We start from the raw sequence: 26,038 nt of genomic DNA, 5'->3' as shown, positions 1-26,038 counted from the left end.
GCTGTAATGTCCCTCCAAAGACTCCAGCTGAGCATGTAAATGTGTCATATTTGCAGAGGACACATTACATGCTGTGAAAATAAACATTACCTATTCAAGAGAAAAACAGCTCTGTTAGAGAAGGTTAGTGCTTGGCTATCTACCTTGTTTGGCTTCTGTTATCATGGTATTCCTGACATTAACAGAGCACGGACTAGATGATCCTTTTTCCTGATTTCGGCCCGTTGCCAATACTCAATATCAGAGCACTGCCAGCTCATTTTGCTCATTGTCACCAAATTTCACCAAAACAGCCAAGAGAAATGTCTGCATTCACAACATGACCCATATTTCCATTAGTGCCGTACGCTACATGGCTGACACGGTGCGCCATACGAGAAAAAGAATGAGCTGCGAGCCCAAAGCTCTTTTGGGCCACGACGTCTAGTATCAAACCTCGAATACTTTCCATCTCTCTCCTTGCCACCAACCCATTTCCATGTTTGTGTCATCTGTGGCAAAATCTGCCCTAATTGAGACAAACTGCAGTGCAGCCACGTCTGCAAGGCGTCTCCACTGGGACGTGTCGACCGGAAAGAGATGAAACCAGGCTGTAATGAGGGAGGCTCAGACAGACGAGCAATGAGCAAGCGAAGAAGCGAGTGTCCGAAATGCCTCAAGTTCCAATCTTCAAGCCTTCTCACACAATCCTTCAGTTCCTCTCTCCTCCAACAGCCCTCTGTAAGCAAACGTCAGAATGCAACCAACAGAGGGTTCAGCAAAGAAGGTATGGAAGTACAAAATGAATTCCCATGGCAAATGAAAAGACAAATATGAAGTAAGCAGATAGAAAGGTTCCTTGTAATATGGTGGACAAAATGTCGAAAAGCTTCCTAAGACAATTCAGCATAATAAGGGTCTAAGAGACCACTTCTCACCATTTTTAACACACTATCCCCTTCCAGGTTACAACAAGGTTTTTTTTCATTTATAGCAGGGTTGCCTGAAGAGGCCTATGTTGGCCTTAATTCTTTTGTACACGTTTCTTGTCATCACCGTTATCATTAGCTTCATCTTCATCAACACTCACATCATCACCATCGTTATCATAATTGCTGCCCATGAGCTCAAACAACACACCTTTATCTCCACTGGTATCACATCTATCAGTCTACGAATACAATCGCCAGGCCTTAGCAGTCTCAACTTCCCCAAAGAATAATACAATTATAATACAAGTTTATATCAGTTATTTCCCTGTCATAACAGCTCATTGCATGCAGATAAATTCTGTTCAACCCATGAATTCAATAGATACGTCTGTTCATTAGCAGGAGAGGAAGTATTACGATTCAAAGTTAGCACAAAGGAGCACATGGTCTTGTTTTGCGGAAAGAAAAAAAACATCCTTTATAGCTTGCAGACTATAAATTCAGAATTCTGTCATCACAGAAAGGAAATGGAAATGGAAATCACAGCATAAAGCTGTCGTTAATAATATACTTTCGCCCTATTCGCCCTCTCCATCTTACGTCTGACCCCAGGTCATTACCATCATTTAATGAACAAAGGCAATGTCTTACCAGAACCTAGTCCATTTTGTTGGCTTTCTTCGCAGCCAGCGCTGACCTGCACATACAACTGGCCTGTTTCGTAACAGATAATCTGCTAAGTGGACGTGATTAGTTGGCATATATTTCATCGTTAATAACGTTTAAGAACATCTAGTTCGGCTTTCTTCGATATAGCTGAAGCAGATTTAATGAACTGACAAGAGTAAAGCTCATTAACCAGAAATACAATCTGAGATTTTGTACAGCCCTGTCAGCACCCTCATGCAGGCCACTCCCTCCTGCAGGCCACTCCCTCCTGCAGCCCCCTCACTCCTGCAGCCCCCAGTTTGAGAACCAACAATTTAAACAATATAGCAGAAAACTTCTAAGCATTAAATTCGTTCTCTCCTTCAAAATGTATGGGAGGTTAGCTGTTCTAGGCCCAACCCCGCAGCATCCTCACCTCTTTCTTCTTCTTGCTCATTGTCATCATTATTGTTACCATCAACATCATCATCCTTACACTCATCAACATCATCATTGTCATCATCGCCATGATGATCCTCATCATACTCATTGCCATCATTATCTTCTTCCTCTGCCTCTTCCTCTTCCTCCTCCTCCTCTCCCGCTCCCACCCACACTTCCTGTCCATATGCCTCCATCTCCCCGTCTCCTCCTACTGCTACCCCCATCCCGTGTGCTCCTCTGGGCCGGGTGCAGCAGCCCGGCTGCAGGAGGGACTGGTCCGAGGCGCTCAGGCTGGAGGTGCAGGCCCGGGACGTGCAGCATAGCTGGGACATCCAGCGGCGGAACAAGCAGGAGGTTCGGCTGGGCCGGACGGCGCGCTCGTAGGGCCGGGACCTCTTCCTCCGCCTCCCGCAGCACGCCTTCCGCACCGAGGCGGCCAGATCCATCGCTCCAAAGCCCACCAGTGACACCTCTCTGCCTCCGGCTAAGCAAGCCAGCCAGGAGTCAACAAGCCAGGAGAGGCTCCGTTCTGCTCTGGAGCTGTGGAGTCCCAGCTGGGAATGAGCTCCAGGCTCTCCGCTCCGCTCCCTTTGGCCTCCAGAGTAGCGGGGGGAGGCGCGAGGCGGCGGTTAGCTCAGCTCTGTACAGCTACAGAGAAAAACCGCTGGCTCAGACTTCAACGAGGAACCGCGAGCAAGTCTGCAGGCTTGGAAGTCCAGACCCCCACAAAAAGCAGACAGGGAGGGAGAGCTGCGAGAAAAACCACGAGCTCTGCGCTCTCTGCAAAATGCAGCAGAAGAAAAAAAAAATCTGGAAGGATGTCCTGTACGCACACGCAAAAACTCTCCTACGGTACAATTAGACTGAGAGGGAGAAAAAACGAGAAGAGCGAGAGAGTGAGTTGATGCTAAATACTTGGACAAAGTGTGGGGTCAGACTTACCGGAAGAGTGCATGTCCAGGTCAAGAATCCTGGCAGAGCTGGAAGCCAGTTTGAGGGAAGCAAGTTCCATGACAAAGCCGTCCAAAAATACATAGAGCTTTCCATGAGGCTACACACAAGTACAAAACCCTTCCATCAGCTACAGTGAGCCAGAGCAAGGAGACAATACAGAACAGCGAGGTACAGTGGAGAAGAATCAGAGCATGGGAGAGAGAGAGAAAAAGAGAAAAACACAGATGGTAATGTTTAAGGGAAGCGTGTCAGGCAAGGCTGGGGGTCGGGTTACACTGTTGTTGGGTCATAGGCATGGTGTGGATCGATCTAAGGGGCCAGGGTCACTTCATTCTGACCCTTCCAGTCCCAAGAGAGAGTTCTGCAGCAGATAGAGGAGTGTTGGATGTGTTTTGCTCAGTGTGGATCACATTTCACCTGAATCATTGGGCACTCGCTCTGCTGGTTCTGTCACTGAGGCCTGGACTCTCAGGAGCCTCCTCTATTACAACTAGGCCTGCATTGGGTCCTACGCAAAAAGACTACATATAATGTTTAATGGTTTTAAAAATTAGAACATAGACACCTTAAAATCCACTGAAAAGCTTTTATGACGCTTGATTAAAAAGGCAATAGTGACATGCTTCTTTACAAATAATTAGCCTACATTCATCAACACTGTTAAACCTTAATTTTGAAGTGCTCACCAGCACTTATCTTTATTTGTGCTCTCCATAAGTCAGTACTGTTTCTGTCAGCTTCATCAGACGTTTGTTCATACATTACTACCATTTAACCACCATCAGGTGCCTTATTACTCAGAAAGGATCCACATCTGGGATGCTGTCCTAAAGAAGAGAAACACTGTAGCATCACCTTCATGTCCATTATATATTACCACCTAGCATCTTTGCACAAGACTTGTGACAATCATGAGGCTGATGCTGTCAGCATGCTGAAAATGTCAAGGTAAATAATACTGTAATTTCATGTTAACATAATCCAGATTATAATTTCTGATTAATAAGATACTCTGTTAGAGGTTTAATGGAAGTAACTTTCTACCTAATATCTGATGAATTTGGCAGGTGCAATGCTGACTGACGCAGAACACAAAGCAAGATAAACAAGCAAGATCTATGGTTTAAGGGTTTTGGTGAATGTAGGCTCACTATTTGGCGAGCAACAGGCCATTGTTTCCTTTTTATTTGTTATAACTGCTTAATAACCAATTAATAATCAGCTAAACCTCTCATAAAAGCCTTATAAAGGTCGTCAAATATTAAAGTGGTACCTTGCAATGACTAGTAAACAATGCTGTCTATGTGCCCATTTATTGTTGGCACCATTTAATCACAGGTCAAAAAAAAGTCCAAATATATAAAAACAACTTTTTACACTTGTATGAGGTGGAACAGTCGGTTTATTAATAAAAGAGAAATGTGAAAAACACTGATGGATTTTTTAATAAGTGATGGTTTGGAATGAAAGACGTGTCAAATGTTTGGCAGGTGAATTGATTATAGAAATTGGCATTTTTATTGCTGGATATGGGCTAAAAGAGAGCTGTTTTACTCTAAACACATACACTTTGGTGTTCCTGTGTGAGAGAATTTGAGGTTACCAAAGAACAAGAGTTCTTAATTTGGCCTGTGGCGAAGCTCGCAGTCTCCAGCCACCGCTAAAAATCACTGGCTCACTGGGAGGAAAAAAAAGCACAAAAAACAAGATGAGAAAAAAAACAGGGCCAAGTGACACTGTTTTAGTGTCTGAAGAGGAAACCAGGCGAGAAAGAGAGGCAGAGTGAAAGAGTTAGAGAGCGCAGGAGAGGGACAGAAAAACAGCGAAAGAGAAGAAACCGAGTGAAAGAGAACACAGATTTACTAAGTAGTGTTGTACTGATGGGAGAACTGATTCCCTCACAGGTTCCCATATGCTGCAATCACCCACCTTATCTTCAGTACACCCATAGTGAGTGTATATTCACTCGTGTATATGTGGGTGTTTCACTGCACAGATGGGTTAAATATGGAGGTGAATATCCTTCCCCGTTGTGGGATTCATAAAGCGTAACTTTACATAATAAATGTATTCAAGTATTATCCAACCCATTGTGTTGCATGAGAATAGAGATGCTTAACATCTACATGTACATCAATCAGGCTGTCCATTTTATCAGCTCAACTTTGTAGTTCTACAAATACAGACTGTAGTCCATTTGTTTCTCTGCATACTTTGTTAGCCCCCTTTCAATCGTCAGGACCTCTACAGGACCACAGGCCCTGTTCTTCAGTGGTCAGGACCCCCATGGACCCTCACAGAGCAAGTAATATTTGGGCGGTGCATCATTCTCAGCAGTGCAGTAACACATCAGTGCTGTTCTGGAGTTTAACACCTCAGTGTCACTGCTAGACTGAGAACAGCCCACCAACCAAAAATATTCAGCCAACAGCGTCCTGTGGGCAGCATCCTGTGACCACTGATGAAGGACTGGAGGATGACCAACACAAACTGTGCAGCAGCAGATGAGCTATCGTCTCTGACTTGACACCTTGACACCAATGTAGACTGACAAGTTAGGAGTGTCTAATAGAGTGGACAGTGAGTGGACACAGTGTTTAAAAACTCCAGCAGCACCGCTATGCCTGATCCACTCAGACCAGTGCAACACATACTAACACACCACCACCACGTTAGTGTTACTGCAGTACTGAGAATGTACTAAAGTACCCAAATAGTACCTGCTCTGTGAGGGTCCATGGGGGTCCTGACCTCTGAAGAACAGGGTAAAAGGGGGCTAACAAAGTATCAGAGAAACAGATGGACTACAGTCTGAAACTGTAGAACTACAAAGTGCAGCTATACAGTAAGTGGAGCTGATAAAATGGACAATGAGGGTAGAAACAAGGAGGTGGTCACAATGTTATGCCTGATCGGTGTTTAACAATCAAATCAATGAAAATAAACAAATTGATCTCTGATTTTTTGTTCACAGTGTACTTAAACAAAAAACAACACTATTTATAAAAGTGATGCGTCATCAAGTTTCTTTCATAACCTATGCTCACCTAAGACAAAGACTCAACGTACTTCGTAGGACTGTATGAACCAATTTTTATGATGGGGTCCATCATCTGATCTGCATGTACCGGACAGGTGAGTTGCGTGTTGCTAAATAATGAAGAGAAAAAATGATCATGAGGGATCATTGCTCCTCCTCAGAAGCAGAAACGACAAAGGAAAACACAACAATTCATTTTACACCAGGTAAAAAAACCCAAAAAACAATGGAAGACAACTAAGACATCAGAGTCACTAAACCTCTAAGGGGTAACACATGCCGAGACGTCTTCTCGTCACCAGCGCTACAAAACCAGAACACTTCCTCCATCCTCCTGCCAACAGCTCCACAGCTAAAGCTGGCCTGGGCTGGGCCTGAAGAGAATGGTTTTGGGTCAGGGCTGCCACTCTGGCCAACAGCTGTGTCTAAATAACTTAGGCGTGATCCTGTGAAAAGATCAGTAAAACAGGCAGTGCAGGAAAACAGGAAAGATACAGAAAGGCTTGCAAAAGTCCAGACTCTGTTCCCGAGGAGCCACTAGCGGAGGCGGCCTGCTATTTTTGCATATGAATGATGCTAAGTGATGAAAATGGACTGGCGAATCTATTTCTATCCCTGCTGTCTCTCTATTACACAAGCACAGACGTCTGAAGGATATTAATAGGCATGCTAATGATCCTGGTCATCAAAGATATTTTAATTGCTTATCTTCTAATGAGAACAGGTAGAGTCATTTTTGTGATTGATGGTCCCTCTTTTTTGTGGTGGTCCTACTGCGCATAGCAGTGTACAAATCAGGCAGCTCAAATAACTAACAGCCATTGATGCAAACTCACCCTCAGGTAACACTCAAACGTTCACTAGAAGCACATAGAAGTTTTATAACCAGGTTTTTTTGTGGAGTGTTAGTAACTAGCTCCAGAAATGTGGAAGGAGAGAGAGCCTGGAGCATGTGGAGAGCCTGGTGACAGATAGTCTGAAGCAAAGAGAACAGCAGGTGTTCAGCAAATTCACGTACTTCAGCAAATCAAATATTGCCCCCGACACTCACTGAACCCTAAACAATTTCAGTAAGTAATGAAAAACCTAGACCGAGCTCCTGCCTATGGACACACCAAGCCAATGCTGAATAGCTAGCGTCAACAAAGGGCCAATGATAATCTCCTTCCTTTGCCTCATGTCGTCTGTGAAAAATTGCACTTGAACACACTTCAAAGACTACAGCAAGATGATAAACATGCACATACATTCCAGTCCAGCTTTAGAAATAACTCACCACATCAGGATGTGGCAGTAATCTATATTCGCAAATAAGGTTTTAATCAGTGCTCATATTTTGGGCCCACATTAAATGCAATCCAAGAAATAACTGTCTGAATACAAATACAGCCCAAGAACTTTCTGTCTGAACGCCAAAACTGCCCAAGAACTACTGGAATGAACTCGAATTATGCACAAGCGCTTTCTGTATGAACCTGAATACAGCCCAGACACTTTCCGTCTGAACCTGATTACGGCCCAAGAACTTTCTGTCTGAACCCGAAAACAGCCCAAAAACTACCCGTCCGAACCCAAATACAGCCTAAGAACTGATCATCTGCCCAATCCCCTTCTGACTCCTGATATTTGGACCCAGTTCAAGAGTGACTAAATTTTGTCTGAACCTGACCTAAACCACATCATCAAGTTTTCAGTATGAAACTGTATAATGATAATAAACTTTAAAATATTAAATAGTCCTTTAATATACAGTCTGAAACTGACCTGAAGCAGTTATTAACCAAAATCCCCAAAATACTGAGGGATAATTAACAGCATAGCAACAATAATAACACAGTCATTAGATCATGGATAAACAAGTTTTTAAAAATAAACAAAATAACATGAAAATTAATCAGTGATTTCTTAATCAATAAACGTTTGCATCCTAAAGGCTTTTAGTCTGGATGAGCTCTTCTCACACTGTGCCATGCACATATAGCAAGGTGTTAGCCTTCTCCTTTTAAATCCTAAAACTAACTTCTATACCTATAACATTTCAGCTTTATTGAATGTACAAAAATATTCTGGCTAAACAATGAAATGTAGATGTTCTTTTGGCCACACTCAACTGTACTTTCCTGAATCCCCTGCTGAATTTCTCACACGGTTGTTTTATCAGAATTGGGGGCCTCGGTGCTAAACTAATAACACGAACGGGTAACTCCAGCATGCCAGATTAAAAACTGTTTCGAGGTGATGGAAGAAGAGAGGAATAAAAAAGCAAGCAGTGAATGTGAAGCAGACGAAATGCACAGTAAGAGCTGTTAAAAGCAGGAGAACCTGGATGTGGCCTAATCTGACCCAAACCTGACACATATTTGGGAGCTGACGACTTAATCCGATGTGAGCGGTCAGGCCCTGCTGGGTTAGCATATATACTTCAAACTGCTTTGTCATCAAAACAAGAAAACTCAGTATCATGAGGCGCTTGTTTGCTTTGCTGACAATTTCTCTTTTCATGCACTGATTCACTGATTCAACAGCCAATCGGAGAGCTCTTCTGACTCTTCTGTGTTTGAGGCCGAGACTAAGATCCATGTTTGCAATTACAGATCCATTTCCTGAGAAGAGTGGAGGTCCTAAAAGGCAGATGTCAGGCATGGTACTAACATTTTAGCTGCATGACTGAACTCACTGGTCGAGATCTAACATGAACCACCTTTAGAAGAAAAGAAAAAAAAAAACACTTATTTTAGACACAAACAGCAGCCCTACATTCTGCAAGTATCAACCACAGAGCAAAGGAACTGACATCCTCCCATCTGAACCACTGTTATCAACCGGCAGGACAGACGCCAGAGAGGTGGTGACTGAAAAAAGGGGGAGAGGAAAAAAAAGGGGGGAGAAAGGAAAAAGGATTAAGAAAGTGGGTAAGAAAGCAAAAAAAAGAAATGGGCAAAGAAAACGAAAGAGGCAGGAAAAAGAGAAAGGGGAAGAAACGGAAAAGAGAAAGAGGAAAGGGAGAGAGGCAAAAAAAAGAGGGGAACAGAAAAAGAGTAAGAAGCAGGAAAAACAGAAAAAAGAAAAGGACAGGAAAGAGAGGAAGAGGGGGAAAAAAGGAAAAAATGGAGAGAAAGATGTAGAAAAAAAAAGACAGCAAAAGAAAGAGAAGGAGGCAGGAAAAGAGAAAAATAGAAAGAGGGAGAGAGACAGAAAAAAGAGGAATATAGAGAGAAAGATGCCTGAAAAACAGAGAGGAGAAAGAGAGATGGAGGTGGAAAAAAAGAGAAAGGGACAGAAAAGCATGATGGCCGGTTAAGGGCAAATCCCAGGCAGTGCTATATTAGCTGTGATGTGTCCAGACACAGATCTGTAGAGAAATGTAGCCCCTTCACTCGTCCAGCACTCGAACAATACAAGCATTAAGGAAATTCTGCATGTTCAGATGCAGGCAGTTTACTGAATGTAAGCTGGTGTGTGTCTGTAAGCTGTTGACATTTGTATCCATATCAAAGATAACACAGTGCTCAGAGAGTGAAGTCAGCCTAAGCTTCTAATCATAAACAGCAGAGCAGTTGTGTTTAAGACAACACAGAGTGCTCACACTGCACGTTTTTCACAAAGAAAGGCTCAGAATAGCTTCAGTGCTGAATTGAACCTTCAGCAAAGGCCCTTAAGCATTTCAGGTGGTCATTTTTATTTATTTTACCCCCCCAAGCAAAATACAGGAAATCAGCTACAGAGTAAGAGACAGGATGCTAACAGAGAGCAAAACCCTGTAAGGGTTGTGAAACCATCCATGGAAATCCAACAAGCACTGAAAAGCTAGTGTATAAAATGAATTGCTATGATGTTCCAGCATAATATGCACAAGTTAGAGGCCACCTTTTCATTTATTTCATTTCCAGTTAAAACAGCCACAAAGCACAAGTTATTCACTTTTCAATGTCAGAAAAAAGCGAAACATATGTAACGGTGCCACAAAAGCCTCCAGCTTTAAGCATAATATTAAATCTATCCATGTTTAATTTGTCCACTCTTTTGTGTGCCTACTTCCACTTTAACTTTCGTCCATCTTTTCAATCTTAAAACCAACCATTTCCAGCCAAAGCTCTTCCCAAAGGACTCACTGACACTAATATTCATATAAACAGCTACCCAAACTCACCTCAGCTGCCTTCAAATTTCGTTGAACTCAGACGTGGAGTGAGGTTTTATGAACTGATGAGCAGAAATTCATAAATGAGAGTACTTGCATGACAAGAAGCAGAAAATGAAACCAGCTTCTATGACTGAACTTTGGAGGTGTGGAAAAATATCCCTGCAGATTTTAGAGTTGACGCACAAAATACTAAAGAAAAAAAAAAATATATATATATATTTAGGTATGGAGGCCTTTGTGCACGTTTGAGTTAAATATGTTTACTTTTTTTTTCTGACACTGAAAAATTAACAGCTTGTAATAATGGCTGCTTTAACTTTACCTCTTATTCACCAGGGTATATTTTGGTTTTCCCATCTGAATGTACATGACCAAATCATAAGGCAAATTATTCAGTAACTGCACGAAATAAATGCACTTTTTTGTTTTTATTTATTTTATTTATTTTTTTGTAAAAGCGCCCCTCAAATTAACAGAAAATGTTTTATGATCACACATATTCCTATATGCTTACAATTTATCACTGAAAGCCAAAAATCTCAGAAGCTCCTTCTATTATTTTATAAAAATAACTTGTACAGATATATGTGTGATCGTGAAACACATTTTCTGCCAATTTGTGGGGAACTTTTAAAACAGTCAATGAATAAATAAATAAATTAATAATTAAATAAAGAACATTTATTTCATTCAGTTACTGAATAATTCGCCTTACGATTTGGTCATGTACATTCGGATGGAAAAAAACTAAATATGCCCTGGTGAATAAGATCACTGAAGAGACGCCCGTCTGTTTATAGTTTACAGCCCAGGAAATATGTGAGTTCGGCTTCTTTTATTATAAGGGTTTAAAATCAGCTACAGCTTTCATATGACACCCACCTTCTGAATATAGATTATGAAATATGAAAGTTATGATGAAGTGCGTTTTGGAACTGCATTTCTGTGCATTTTAAGTTCATATATAACACACTGTTAATTTGCCGTTTATATCTGTGACCTACAACCAGCAACACTTGAGGAATCAAACTTTTAAACAGTGACCCATGCTGACCCACCCTGTCTGAAAGTGTGTGTGTGTGTGTGTGTGTGTGCTTTCACACCAATAACACCTCACCAAAAACACTCAAAAATATAACACAATTCCACTGTGAGATCCATCCACCTCACCTGACCTTAAAATACAGCCTTATAGTCCATGATGTACACTGTGCTGTTTGAAGGCCCATATCACCCACTGCCATCTCTGCATGCCCCACTGATTTATCTCATTTTATCTAACATGTGTGACTAAAGAACCCAGGAAAAATGAGTAACACTACCGCAGCAGAGTAACAGTTCTAATGGTAACGGTTCTAACAGACACTAAGTAAAGAGAGTGATGCAATCATATGCCTAACAGACCTAACTGAGAGAGGAAAATACTGCATTAACTAACATAATGAATTAGAAAAGAATAGCAAGTACCTACAAGTGCTGATGGAAAAGACTAAACCTAACATAGCCAAACTGATTGTGTTGGCAAGTAAGAAGAAGAAATGGCAATACATAAGATCTAGGTATGAACCAGCTATAGTCATGTACAAAAGTTTGAGCGCCCCTGGTCAAAGCACATGCTCATGTGGATTTTCCAAGTGAAAATAAGTTAATACATCCTCTAAGAGAACTTGCTTCTCCATATTTTAATGCGCAATGACGGCTTTCTTCTCGTTTTCGTCGGCTCAGGGAATTTAACTGACAACCTTCCGGTCACATGGCTGGTTACCTAACCTCCAGACCATGACTGCCCCCAATAATGAGAAGCATGCAAATAAAAAGCCAATCTCAGCTTAGTTCTCTTTTCAACAACGTTCTGTGTTTGTTTATTTTCGTTTTTTGTTTTCAATCACTTTCCGTGTTTGCAGAGTTTGGTTTTCATGTAGCAGATTAGCTATGGTTCAGAGTGGTGCACTGTAGATGCAGATGTATTAAAAATGTTTTTGCTGCAGCTGCTGAGCACCACTGGCGTATCAGAAAAGTGAGTAATTGAACAAACTTACACTGAAAACTTACTGAAACTCAAACTCTTTTCTGCATGACACGTGCCTCCATCACAATGTCCCTCGAGCCGATTACGATGAAAGCAAATACATTTTTTAATACATCTGCCTCTGCCGTACACCACTCTGAACCATCCATTCTTTTGGCATTGACTCCCCATCCCTAGTCTTCAGTGGAGTATAAGATGTGCCTGTTGTGAGCAGATGCATTTAACCTGAGGGGTACTGCAGCACTGGTTGGGGTGTAAGTGAAGCCGGGGTTCTTGTTCTTGTCAGCAACAGACTATAGCTGGAGGACAAGACATTGTGGAACTGTGAGTTTGGAAGTGTATAAAAATGCTGGTGTGGTTTACAATGAATATCCAAGCTAACAAAGTCGTTCCGGTGCTGGTTCTGTTGGTGCTGCGTCTATCTGGGTAAACAGTGATAAAAATAGATGTAAAAAGTCAAAGAATATGGCCTAATTGTATTTAAGACCTGTTCCTCCAAATTTCCCTCCAGTGTCCAAATGAAGTACCTCAGCTTATTAATAGCTGTAGGTGTTTAAACCACACCAGGACCTGTGACGGCAAACATCCTCCTCCGGACGAGACAAGTCAGCTAAGACGTTGCCTTGGCGACAGAGAGATGGTGGACGGTGATGTAAGTAACCGTGAGCACTGTGCGGTGTTCCCCTCCCACACGGAGTTTCCATCGGGAATACACCACTCCACTGCCTCCGTCTTTCAAGCAGCCAAAGACTTCAGCACATAGCCCATATTCAGCTCATTAGCAGAAGCAACAAAGCACCTCATTAATTCTCACTTAGAACACACAAATAAGGTACTTGACGGAGGCACCACAAGACAAGAGGCACTTCAAAAACTTATTTACATCTGTAAACGAAAGGCTTAAACTGAAAGAATAAAGGAAAATAGATCTGCTCTTCAATTCGCAATGCAAAATCTGTGTTCTAATACGTTACAACTAGAACTGGCCCAAAGAGTGACAATGTTTGAGTAGTTGCTGAGCAGCCAGCCCATTATGATTTTCAGTTTCACTCTTTTTCTTTGAAAGACTAAAGCAAGATAAGCAAGATAAACAACTTTAACCACATACAAAGGCTTATTATTCATTAAGTACAGGGACTTCAATGCAAACTAATGGAGCTACTCTTATAGAAGTGTGCAATAATACTTAACCCCATTGGCAGGTCCATGGGTTGTTAAGGGGTTAAACAACAACAATCAGCCAAATACATATTCATTAGTTGGGCTATAGTTCTGACTGCTGAACAACATTCAGGTGAAGAAGCTGAACATGTAGCTATCAGGGAGCCTAGAGTCAGAGACAGCAGGCTGGCTGAACTGTTTAGTTATGAACAGTTGTAAACCTACACATATCTAGCACGAAACACTGAAATAACTCACTCAATCCTGAATGAGATTTACTGTCACCTGTCAAAGCTCATTCCTCACACAATGTAAATGAACTCTGACCACAAGTTAGCACTGAAATATGACTTTGGTGATCCATTTAGTGGAAACAATTTTCACTAATTTGAAAGATTTACATCTGCAACTTCCTTTAGTATCATCACTGCTGTCTAGTTAAACAAAAATCCAGTCAGAATCCAACAGTCTGGCTCCTCATCTGACATAACGTCACAGCACATCTGTTGCACAGTGTCGTAAAAAGGTAAAAAGGGATGTTTTAAATGAGCTGTTTGTTCCGAATCAAAAACTAAAACATTTTGACTATATGAATAAACACACGTAAAATAACGGTTAACTCTGAACGGTAAATATTATTGTTTTTAAGGCCGGTATTGATAACGCGTGTTCGAATATTAGTTTGGAAACACCAACAAGGAGTGGAGGCCTGCAAAACTGTGTTCAGGCCAGCCCTGATCAAGACCCTCTAAGCAACTCACAGGGCAAAGGAAACTGAAATGAACATGTAGACCTGGTGCTGCATACGCATGGATGATACTCAACTCTCCGACATAAACAACAACACAGACAGATAAACAACAGGACAAAGATCCAGCAAGACTCTGCTGGAGCTCCATCACTTAGCACAGGGCTTTAGTCACATTACCAGAGTTACAGAGGAGCTAATATTACAAAGAGGAAAACATGATCCCTGATACATACACCAGTAAACAAACACAGATAGAAAGAAGGGGGGGAAGAAAGAAAGAAAGAGAGAGAGACAGATAGATGAAAACGACAGAGAAATAGAGGAGAAACAAAGGAGAGATAGTGAGGGGAAAGTGTAGAGAGAGAGAGAGAGAGAGAGAGAGAGAGACAGAGAGAGAGAGAGAGAGAGAGAGAGAGAGAGAGAGACAGAGAGAGAGACAGAGAGAGAGAGAGAGAGAGAGAGAGAGAGAGAGAGAGAGAGAGACAGAGAGAGAGAGAGAGAGAGAGAGAGAGAGAGAGAGAGAAACAGAGAAAGTGAAGAGAGAAGGGCAAAGAGAGGGAGAGGAAGCGAGAAAGTAGTCACAGAGTGAAAGTAAAAATAAAGACAGAGGGAGAGACAGAATGAAAGTGAGAGTGAACAGAGAGAGAGGGAGGAAGGGAATAAGAGAATACTAAGAAAGATAGGAAGAGAGAGAAGAAAGGGAGAAAACGATCGGAAGTGAAAGTCTCACCATTTTCAGTGTTATATTTCCTCTCACATTCCCTCCTGCTTCCCTGCTTTCATACTGCTGTATAATCCACGCTAACTCAGCTCAGACAGAAGAACACTCAGCAGCTCTCAGACTGAAGACAATCCAGCAGTGATGAGCAATCTGCAGCTCAAAGACACACTGGAGAACCACTTAGGATCAAGATGAGAGGAGGAAGAGAGAGATAAAGAGAACACGAAGGAGGGAGAGTGAGCGAGTGAGAGAGAGAGAGAGAGATCAGGTGGCAGTCAGTGTACCACCTGGGACAGGAAGAGAGGCAGTGTCGTGCCTTCAATTACTTCCCACCTCTCCGCACCCAGCTGGCCAAAACACATACCTATTTACAGCCTGAGAGGGAGAGAGAGAAAAAGAGAGGGAGGGAAAGACACGAGTGCGAAAGAAAGGGCTCAATGGTGAGAAACAGAAAAAGAAAGAGAGCGAGAAAAACGAAGGCCGTGGGTGAGCTTGAACTACACACGGAACAGTCTCTGTTAGCAACTGTACAGTTGCCATGACAACACACCGTGGTGCGGAGGACACCACGACTCTTACAAGATTCTGTAAACAATCGGACTTGTAAAAAAAAAAAAAAGTGAAAAAGGTGCGTTTCCTATTAATGTAAAATCATAACATAAAGCCATAATTATAAATAATTATCACATAACTGAGCAGACTTTGTGGTAAATGTGAACATAGTCCATAGTTCTTACTCGTGGTTGCTAAGGTTTTTGCTGTATGTTCATTGTTGTACATTAATATCTCTAGTCCTATTCCATCCATCCATCCAAAGCCAATGGGGGTTGGGGGGGTGGGGGGGGGGGGTGATAGCCTATCCCAGCGGTCATTGGGAGGAAGGCAGGATACACCCTGGCCAGGCCGCCAGTCCATCACATCCTCTATTCCTATTGCTATTGTAATTGGTTCGGCTGGACGTCCATCAAAGAGCCTTCTTTTAAGTTTTGAAGCATAAACTTTGTCTCCACTGCAGACCAGTTTCTGCTCCCGCCACGTTGAACATTATAAGCTTTCGCTATGGCGCGAACGCAAATGCACAGAATGTACTTAAACTTTCCGACTGGGAATGTAATCGGATACAGCCGTTTGCATGGCTATTATTCTTCTATTTAACTGATTATTTGCAGGAATATTCACCTCGTTCAGTTGGATAGAAAGTATATTCTGAATGGCCTCAACTGGACTATCATATTCTGACTGAGGTGTATATACATGGACTTATTCTATTCCCGGTTGAGCCATCAGTTGGATTATTAACGGATCACTAGGCTGCATGTAAACTGTTGCCCTTGGTTTGCTCACTCAGGCTTGGACCTTGACTTTCTGGAAAGCTACTTTGTAACAATGCCTGTGGTAAAAAAAAAAAAAAAAGGCACTATATAAATGAACATAGGCTTTAAATACTGTTTATCTGATGGGGACACAGTTTTGGCGGTCTACCAGTTCTTGCACATTGGTAGGGGTCCCATTGTATCTATATCTTTTAATTTTTTAAATTCTTGAACAATGCGTCACACTGTGCCTAACAACACCCTTACCTGTGATACACTCACTGTAATATATGGCCTCTCATGGCTAGCGCCTTTCCTGATGTTCCCTAATCGTTACTATACATAACTTGCATCACAATCATTTTGTTATACATTATATATATATTTAGTTACTTTCTGTATCAACAGGCTAGACTCTATTTTTCATGTTTCTGCTTCTTTTATGTCAAGAAATAATTGAAAAGAGGGATCTGAACAAATTCTAATCATCATAAAATCTCCTTCCACATATGAACACAAATGTGGACTGAGCAGAACTTCGCTTGTTCCCGTGAGCCACTGAATGGCATATACGCCACGGAAGACACAAGAGGGTTAATCTTTATTTCACTTATTTACTTCTTTTGCTTTGGTGATGCTGTTACTAAAACAGTCTGATCAATAAAGCTGCTCTTGAACCTGAATTTGAAAGCAACCAAGGGCAAACGCGTATTCAAAGAGAGGGTCATACACCTGCTTCGGTGGGCTCAGAGGGAACAAACTCTGCAGTTAAGGCGTACGTCACTGCTAATGCACACACACATGTAACATGAGCACACAGTACAACGAAGCTACAGAAAAACAGCAGGCAAGTTCTGACGCAAACCTCACTAATTCACAGGTTGGTTTCCTCGACATGATTCAGTGTTAAAACTCACTGTAAGTGTTAGACAGAATGTTCAGAGTGACACTCACACAGACACCTTCGGATCATGTTCGTGCTGTGATGCTAGCACAAATTCAGAGTAATATATTTGTTATTAGTGTAACGATACAGCCTGGGGTACACGACACCACTTTGAAAGATTTTTTAGGACTTTAATATTTGGGAATACACAGTACCAGACTTTTAAGCTGCTGCTGAGCCAAACGGAACTCACTGAACTCTCATGTTCTCCCGTTACTAGAAGACCAAATAATCAAATGTGGAGCTGCTGCTGCTGTTTTCTCTGCCATTTGGGCTGACACAGTATGCATGTTTATTTAAGGCTCATGGAGTTAAAAATGTGATCAGGGTGGTGTTTTTTGGAGGTTTAAATATACATAAACTCGATTGTGCTTGTGCCTTAAACTCAGCTCATTTTGCCTATTTTCTTTCTTTACTGTAGACTGAGAATCTGGGGTAAAGTCAGGGTAAAAGTTGTGTAGCGTAACACCGGCTTAAAGCAGGTATTCAAACTAGTGCTGAATGATTTGGATAAAACATCCAATTGCGATTTTACTGACTAATATTGTGACTAATTTAAATTGCGATTATATTCTATAAACTGAGGTTCAGGCCTCAGTTTATAGACCAAGACCAAGACCAGAATATCGACCTTTACTAGCTTGAAGCTTGACCCATTAACGTAGTGTGCCAGATTGCCAGTAAGTTGTGGTTGTGATGTCACAAAACATGGAGGTTTGGTTCCCTCTGATTGGTCTATTTTATCTACAGACAGTTCTCAAATTCTCAAAGTTCTCAGTTCTTAAATTTTCCCTTTGAAAACTTTATTCAAATGTAGGCCACAATTTGTTGTTTAATTGCAACACTTGATATTTTAAAATTGCAATTCCTTAATTTGCGATTTCGATACAAAAACGAAGCCCTAATTCAAATTCATGCAAATCACTCAATCAGCTAGTAGTACACATCACTATTCTTTTCAAAGGCCGTGCGGACACCTGGTCTTTTCAGGCATCTTGAGTATCTGGATTATATGTGAATCTGTGCATCCAAAAAAATTCTTTCAAAAGGAGCAAAAATCATTCATAAATAACTACAGTTAAAGCAAATATGATATGATATAACATGATAAAGACGATATCTTTCCTAGCTTACACCGATTGGAAGATTCAGAGCTACAGCTCTGCCGATGCAACTTCCACTGTCACTCTTTCTCTCACCCCCCCAACATTTTCAATCTCACCTCCCCTCTGTTCTCTCTCTTTATCTGCCCTCCAACACTCACTTTCCAGAAAAAGCAGCGTGATTTGCACTGCATATTAAAAGCTGGTGATGAAGTGCCTCTACGCAAGTTCATTTCGCACATTACTGCAGGTTGCTCTGTTTCTCAGACAGTAAAGTCAATGGCTCTTTAAATGGTCACCCAAATATCGACATCTTCAAGTATGTATTAAGACTGTTTCTAAGAAAGCCTAATGAAAGCAACCTCACTTTAGCTTGTTCTTTCATGAATGCGTGTGTGAGACAGAGATACTGTGATTACTGTAATTGTGTCTATTTGGGGGGCTGAAAGGTCAAAGTTCGGTCTCAAAGGAGGAGAAGCGGCTCTTGCATTGATTGCGGTCATTAAAGCGGAAAATGTGCCGTTCTCTTTCTGGAATTCATACAGAGAAACGTAAAAGAAAAAAAGGCACATGAAATGTTGCAGTGAGAGTGGAAATCCGATGTGGTTAGTGGACCCATCCATCAGGACTGCCACTAGATCTGATCATCAGCCCCCCACTTAAAAACTCATCACTAATCTCACTTTAATTCACTCGCGACAAGCAGGACCCAGCGCAGAGCCAATCCATGTGATGTTATCTTAAAGCCATTAGAGAATACTGTACAAGTGTAGAGTTACACTCCGTAATGAAAGCAGATGCTAGATTAGAAAGACAGGACAAACACACACAAGCAGAGGTTGTTTTGTTGGTTTCATACAATGTCAAGACGTTTATAATATGTCTGTTTATATATGCAGATAGATAGATAGATAGATAGATAGATAGATAGATAGATAGATAGATAGATAGATAGACAGACAGACAGACAGTCAGACAGTCAGACAGAGTGTATGTGTATATCTGTATATGCTATATAAAAAATACAGTGAAAATGGGACTTCGGACAACCGTAGCCTGGCTGACCATCAAAACTGAAAAGGAAAAAAAATGGAGATGTATATTGTTATGCCTTGTGTTTTGAAGGTTTTCTTTGGACAGTGACGACATACAAAAAACTAAGATTGACCTTTGGAGGTGTGGAAAAATATTGCTGCAGATTTATTTATTGAGGCTTCTGTGTAATTTACTGTTAAATCTATGTTGAATGGAAAAATTAATAACTTGTATTTGATGACCATTTTGCCCAGTAATTAAATAAATGAAGGGTAGTCTCTGACCTTGTACTGTACTGTATATACACAATGCTGTTGTCCCAAGAAAACTGAAGAAAAAAAAAAAAGTTTCTCAGTTTTTGACATAATTTGAAAATATCTATTGTTCTTTACTTCGTATGTAGATTCCTTGATGAATGGACCAAAAGAAACAGCCCAAAATTACTTGTAAAAAATTCTGGTTCCACTGATTTACGTTTAAAGTATCTTTTTCCCTTCTCCTGTAAAGTTACCATTTTGGAGATAAAAAGGTTTTCTCCCAAGAACAGCGGTAAGTATTGATATGTAATAAGAATGTTCTAAGCCTAGTCCTAATTTTAATCTCAGTCACAAAAAAAAAATTCACTTTTAAAAAAATACAGCATTTTTGGATCATTACCATTTTGTTATGTCTAGTTCTCGGCCCAAAAGCCCAAATGTTTAGACACCTACTTACCCGAACGTCTCTGTGAAATGAAAGGCAGTAAGAGACGTTTGACCCCGACTTTGCTGCTGCAACACTTTACACTAGATGTTGGAACATTTCTGTGGGGATTTGGTGAGGTCATTGGTGAGGTCAGGTACTGATGTGATCTGATGATTAGATCAGGATCACAAACTCTGCTCTAACTCATCCCAAAGGTACTGTGGATGGAACTCACTTCAGAGGGAGGCTTTATACCCCTCTAGCTGATGTTCGGCATTGGGCATGGTGACCTTAAGCTCATGTATGGCTGCTCCAATGTGTCCTATTCTATTGGTCAAAGCTGTTCTATGAAGATTATACAAGCTGAGTGTGTGTAATGGACACTGTGTGTTTTGAAGTGGCTGAATTTACTCAGAAGGTGTGTCTGGATATTTTGGACACAAACACACACATATATACACAGAGATCCCCCCCACACCTTTTCTCTTCTTCGTCTTGCATCAGCTCTTATCCATCAAAGAGCATTAGAAAGCTGCTGATTCTCGCAGTGCATTTAAACAGTATTCTGTAAAAATCTGAGTGGTATTTATTCCTTTGAAATCCATTTCCCAATTATGTCTAACAGAGAGCAGCCACCGTAATGCAGTTTAATATATCTGCTATGCATTCAGGCAGGCGATTTTATAGAGGGGAGCAGTGGGCTCAATTAAATAGCTTTTGTTGGAGCACTTTTCCTGTGGCAGCAATATATATTCTATATATTGTTGTTATTTTGTAATTTCACAAATTCAGATCCTATAGAGAGGTGCATTAAAGGCTAAGGCATCAGAAAGCCAACCAAACAACGACAAACCTAGAAAGAGGCAGTAATGACCCACATGGTGTATAGAGGGAAAGAAAGACATCTACTGTGATGAGAATCAACAAAACAGTGAATATAATGTGTTTAATGTATGCATGTAAACATTGCTGAAGCTGCAACAACATTGACCTACATTTGCCAATTCAGCCTACAACATTTTAGCCCCACCCATTCACAATGAAGTTACAAGCAGTCTTACAGCCAAGGTGTGAAATAGAGGGGGTCAGGGAGGGCCGCCTAATTAATGTATGGGACCCTCTTAATGTCTCAAAATCAAAATTCTGGGGGGTTCCTGAAATTATTAGGGCACTATGCTGTCGGTTACGGTAAAATATATGCTCAAATGCAAATTCAGGGAAAGGTCACTGTTTAGCCTACTTCTCCCCAGAAATGGCGAGCTTCTGTCTTTAGTATTTCCTAACTAAATATAGCCGCAGCACTGGTCTGCCTCAGGGTGGTGCCACTGCAAATTAGTTCACAAAGTTGGTCCTTAATAGCCTCACAATTTCATAACCTCATAACTATGTCCGGGACACCTCTGAAAAACTTTATAACGTGCCACAGAATATCTGCAAATCTGAAAACTTGTGCACTTTTGCAAGAGACTTGTAGTCATTTCTCAAACCTAAGACAAAAGAGGAGATGGTCAAGATCTCAGTTAATGTGTGGAAGAGGCGAGTGAGTTAGCAGCCAGTTAATGCTGGAGCAGCCAGTCTGCATGGGACCCTCCAAATACCAGCAGAATTACACACACTGTTTTCAGCCTGGACTCTTTACAATACAGGGCAGCCAATCAGCTGTTATACTGGCATACATCAGTAAAGGTGCAGTAACAAAAACAGCCTATATCATTTAAAAGGATAAAAAAAGAGGTTGGAAAATTGTCAGGTAAAAAAAAAAAAAAGACGACTTTTTTTTCGTACACAAAACCACATAAACCTCATGAGTAGATCTCAAGAAAAACAATAAATTACAAGCAAAATGTACAAGATAGGCCCTTTAAATTGAGCTCAAGTGTTGCAAGGTTACACCATTTTTAGTCTCCTCCAGTTCACATCGGTTACGTTTTTCTTGTATTTCATTCTTTCCCCCCGAGGTCCACTTCTAACATATGTGTAGGTTTATGTACAAAAATGAGTCATAATACATTTCCATGTCATTTTCCAAACTCGATTTATCCCTTACAATTAAACAGACTGCTTTTGTTTCTGTACCTTGATTGACTGATGTACGTCATTGAGCTCCGGTCTGATTAGCTGCCTGTATTGTGCCTCACTCAAAAAGCAGCCCGGGCTGAAACACTGCTTATAGATGGGGCTAAAGTACTATGTAAATGTGTCAGTTTTCATGACACCACAAAAACAATAAATTCATAACTGGTTTTTGTTGCTTAATAACCAAATGGTCCGGGGAGAGAAGGGTATGTTCAGTAAGTTAAACAAAGTTTAATTAATACATAAAACAAGCACAACAGATATGATATGGGCCCATTAAAGTCAGTCAAAAGTATGCTGTACAGCTAAAAAACAGTAAAAGCTGTCATCCTGAAGCCTGAACTCTGTCCATTTTTGTAACAGCATGTCATTCAGCATCAGAAACTACATCTTAAGAAGCAAACTTCAGACACCAAACACGCTCTGGATGAGCGATTGCGTTTGGGGTCAGGGAGTAAACCCTGTAAATTAGATATTTCACTATTGCTTTAAGCTGGTGTTTTCAGGCTGGTATGTTTGGAGCTTAAGGACCATAAAATTTGACATGCTAAAGCCTGCTGTTTATGAGACAGAAAGGGATAGTATGGAATGAGGCAGTGTTGGGGGCTAGCGGGCCTGCTACAGAGAGCACTGCTGCCCAGCAATGCAGAGAAAGAGAGAAAAACAGAGCATGGAAAGGAACAAGGAGGCGATGGCCTGCAGCCAAGCTGAAGTTCGTTCAAGGCTAGCGGATCAGCAGAGGAGGCTGTGGAGAGGCTGAAAACCAGGAGAATGTAGAGAAATTCTTATTTACAGCAACGCGGTTCATGCCAAGTCACTCATGGGCCACTCCTGTGTCCACTGGTCTGCTGTGAGTATTTAGCCCTATTCGTCTGTCTCGTGACGTCGCTATATGACCGCGACGTGTGAGCAGGAAAATCAAAATGTTCTGTGCAGTTTGATGCGACAACAAGCAACAGGAAAACAAAATGTGAAATATTTACTGTACTCCTTTATAAGCAAATTAACGCGAAAATGTCTAATTATTTCATTGCTTTACAAGTATTATCACATAAATTATGTAGGTTACATACATACATTACTGTTTCCAATGTGAAAGCTGTCAAAAAATTTCATGTAAATCAATAAAATCTCTTAGAATAACCCCACATTATCTAAAGTGATGCCGCCAAACACGTTTTTATTTGTAGAGAACACCTCAGTTCACATGTTATTATCCTGCTTACTTACTCAGCAATGAAACAGCAAAACGACTTCTCAGGCTTTCACTGGTGAAACTGACAAATGGCCGTCCTCAGGTAAAACTGTGGATTAGTTATAACATTAAAGGTTGTGTAATGTAGCTTTTGAATTAACATTTGATTTGATCTGACCTATTGGTTCAGGATTATTGGCGTTTTCCCATTTTCCTATAGATAGAGAGTCTGACTTGAAACATCATTGCCCAGGCTTTCACATCAGCTTTAAGTAAATAATTCCACAATTATTACTGACAGACTGTAAAAATACACACACACACACACACACACACACACACACACTGCAGATTCATACTGGATTCATTCCCTCCACAATTATTACTGACAGACTGTAAAAACTACAAACTGTGGATTCATACTGCATTAAAATGACAGATGAGGTAAATACTTGATTAAGTAAGTAATCATAAAAGTGACAGTTTCTTCAATGTTCAAACTAATCTAACTCATATAGAGCTGAGGACAACATGAATGTTATAGAAAAGTATGAAAGATCAGGGACATATGGAGCTTCCTGGAAGGCCACAGAGTTTCAGAGATGACCTTCTGAGAAAACCTGTGTTTGTCTGACCAAAATTACCACTGACTGGACATATCACTGTTGTTTGGGTATGTTACAGTGGTTCTTGTTAAGATAATAACACGATATGTTCAGTTTCTGGACTGAGGGCATTTCCAAAGCCAAGAGTTCTGCTCTGCTTTTCTAGTTCAACAATCATAAGTAGATACAATTTTAAGCGATCTGAGACCAGCTTCCTTTAACCAAATCCCAACCACAGCAATTACAACAGAAACTGTGCATCTGATTCCACATCAGTCAGGCCTTCTCTTTTAACACCCCCAAAACAACAGGCTTTAGCACCCAGCCGCCCACAGGCACAAGTACAAGAGAGATAAAAAGAGAGAGAAAACGTGGGAGAGGGACGAGAGCTCTACAGAGAGCTCAATTAGAGCATCTAAAGCTTCTGAGAGAAATCCAGCTGTTCCACTGGCCTCCAGAGACGAGAGAGAGAGAGAGAGAGAGAGAGAGAGAGAGAGAGAGAGAGATGGGGGTGAGTAGGTGAGACAGAAAGAAGGAATGAAGGAAAAGGAAAGAGGAAAGAAAAGAGAGAGGAAGTGAGAGTGAGTGAAAGAAGCTCTAAGTTAGCGTGTCCTTGTGGCCACTCTGAGAAGTGCAGGGTTTCTGTCTGTACATGAAACCTGTTAGCCTCTAGTGGTCAGAGGGTGCAGCAGGAGAACGAGAGCCGGATACTCCACTACAGTCCACTGAAAAGCAGCTATTTACTGCAGCTAAATTACACACTTGAAACGATGTAAACTCTGTGTGTTCTTTATCCCACACTGATCCAGAGCTGAAGGAGGACTTTGTGTTTTTCCCAAAGGTCAGAGGAACAAAAGTAAACATAGCTTCATCTCACCCACTGAACCGATACCACAGAGATGGAGTTTTGAAGGAGGATGTAGAAAGTGAGCTGCGCGTGTGGAGAGCAGGGAGGGGAAGATGCCCGTGACGGGCCGTGCGTGTGTGTGTGTGTGTGTGTGTGTGTGTGTGTGTGTGTGTGTGTGTGTGTGTGTGTGTTCTGTCAGTGTCATAGTCCAAGATGCACTTTCATCACATCATCAAAGTGAAAAGCAACCTTCATCAGCTACACAAGACACAGAATTTAATCTAGCCATGTGTCTTTTTTTATTTTTCATTTTTACTTGATTTCCAACTGCTAGCTATGCCACAACCATTAAAAGAGCCATACAAAAAAAATCTCATATCTGTGGGCCAGAGAAAAAAAAATTTAATTTCATTTTTAATTAATCCTGTGCTATAACACAAATGGGCTGTTGTTAAATCAAAATATGCAAAAACTTCAAAGTAAAACAAAGATACTTGTAGTAGACCTTGAAATATTCTATGGACACTTGAAATATTCAAAATTTAAATGTCCCCAGGTGTTCGAACCTTTTAACCTACCTATTTGCTTGAACTAGACACCCGAGATCCTTTCTTTGCTGCAAGTTCATTAAGACTTGGGCTCGATTTCCAAACTCCTGAGCTGATGTTAGTTGTTTATATTGGTTGAACTGCAGCTGAAATGCATTTTGGTGACATGACTGGTGCCGAATTGCGCAGAATTGTGTAGACCTGAGGTGTAACCGTTGTCCCATAGATTGCTGTTTGGACAGGAGAGTCAGAGCACAGTGTGATGCAGTGCATGCTGGGGACTGTAGTGCAGCACACTGTGAAACAGGCTAATATTACTAGAAAATTAAAATACTTTTTTGTGGGTTGCATAGGATTGTATGGCGGGGCCTGATCTGGTCCACAGACCTTGCGTTTGATAAATGGGCTCTAAGACGCGTCCCCACGTCTTTTAGAACAGTAGCTAACAGCTGAACACACTTGGAGGGGAATGCTAACTGCTAATTCAGCTAATAGATGAGAGCTAACGGCGAGCTAAAAGGGAGAGAGAGGGCCATCTGTCCCACCCAGACAGAGCGAGGCCAATTAGACTCCTAGCGACTGATGCTTATGAGACTGAACTTGTGACATGCCAACAATAGTAGCTAGCCATGTGTGATGTGTTGTTGTTGTATACGATTGTCAAGTACAAGCAATTCCAGTAAACTGCATGAAACTAAAGTAAATCTATTGAAGCTAAAGGAAGCATAGCTACCATTACCTTCCCCTGTAGCAGAGCTATGCACTACTTGGCTATGCGCAGCTTGTCTATTATTAAGTCTGCACACTCAATGGTTCTTCAAAGGTTATTTAGTAAGGGTAACAGTTCTATTTAGAATCACTTGTATGCTTAAATGTACATACA

The 26,038-nt window shown here is 41.2% G+C and overlaps 1 protein-coding gene across 7 annotated transcripts in view; it reads right to left on the bottom strand.

The window, feature by feature from the left end:
- The window catches only part of tanc2a (tetratricopeptide repeat, ankyrin repeat and coiled-coil containing 2a), a 228,699-nt gene that overhangs the window by 72,512 nt on the left and 130,149 nt on the right, over positions 1 to 26,038 (bottom strand). Inside the window, exon 1 of one of the 7 annotated variants that reach the window (XM_037533841.1) lies at positions 14,813 to 14,952. The exons of the other annotated variants lie outside the window; for them this stretch is intronic. The gene's annotated coding sequence lies outside the window, so the exon portion shown is untranslated. Of the gene's footprint in view, positions 1 to 14,812; positions 14,953 to 26,038 lie in introns of those variants that run through there. 7 annotated transcript variants of the gene reach the window in all.

This window comes from Pygocentrus nattereri, chromosome 1, assembly GCF_015220715.1.
Source record: "Pygocentrus nattereri isolate fPygNat1 chromosome 1, fPygNat1.pri, whole genome shotgun sequence".
In the NCBI taxonomy this organism is placed as follows: Eukaryota; Metazoa; Chordata; class Actinopteri; order Characiformes; family Serrasalmidae; genus Pygocentrus; species Pygocentrus nattereri.
Note: the sequence above shows the minus strand (reverse complement) of the source record. Positions and strands in the feature narration are given on the sequence as shown.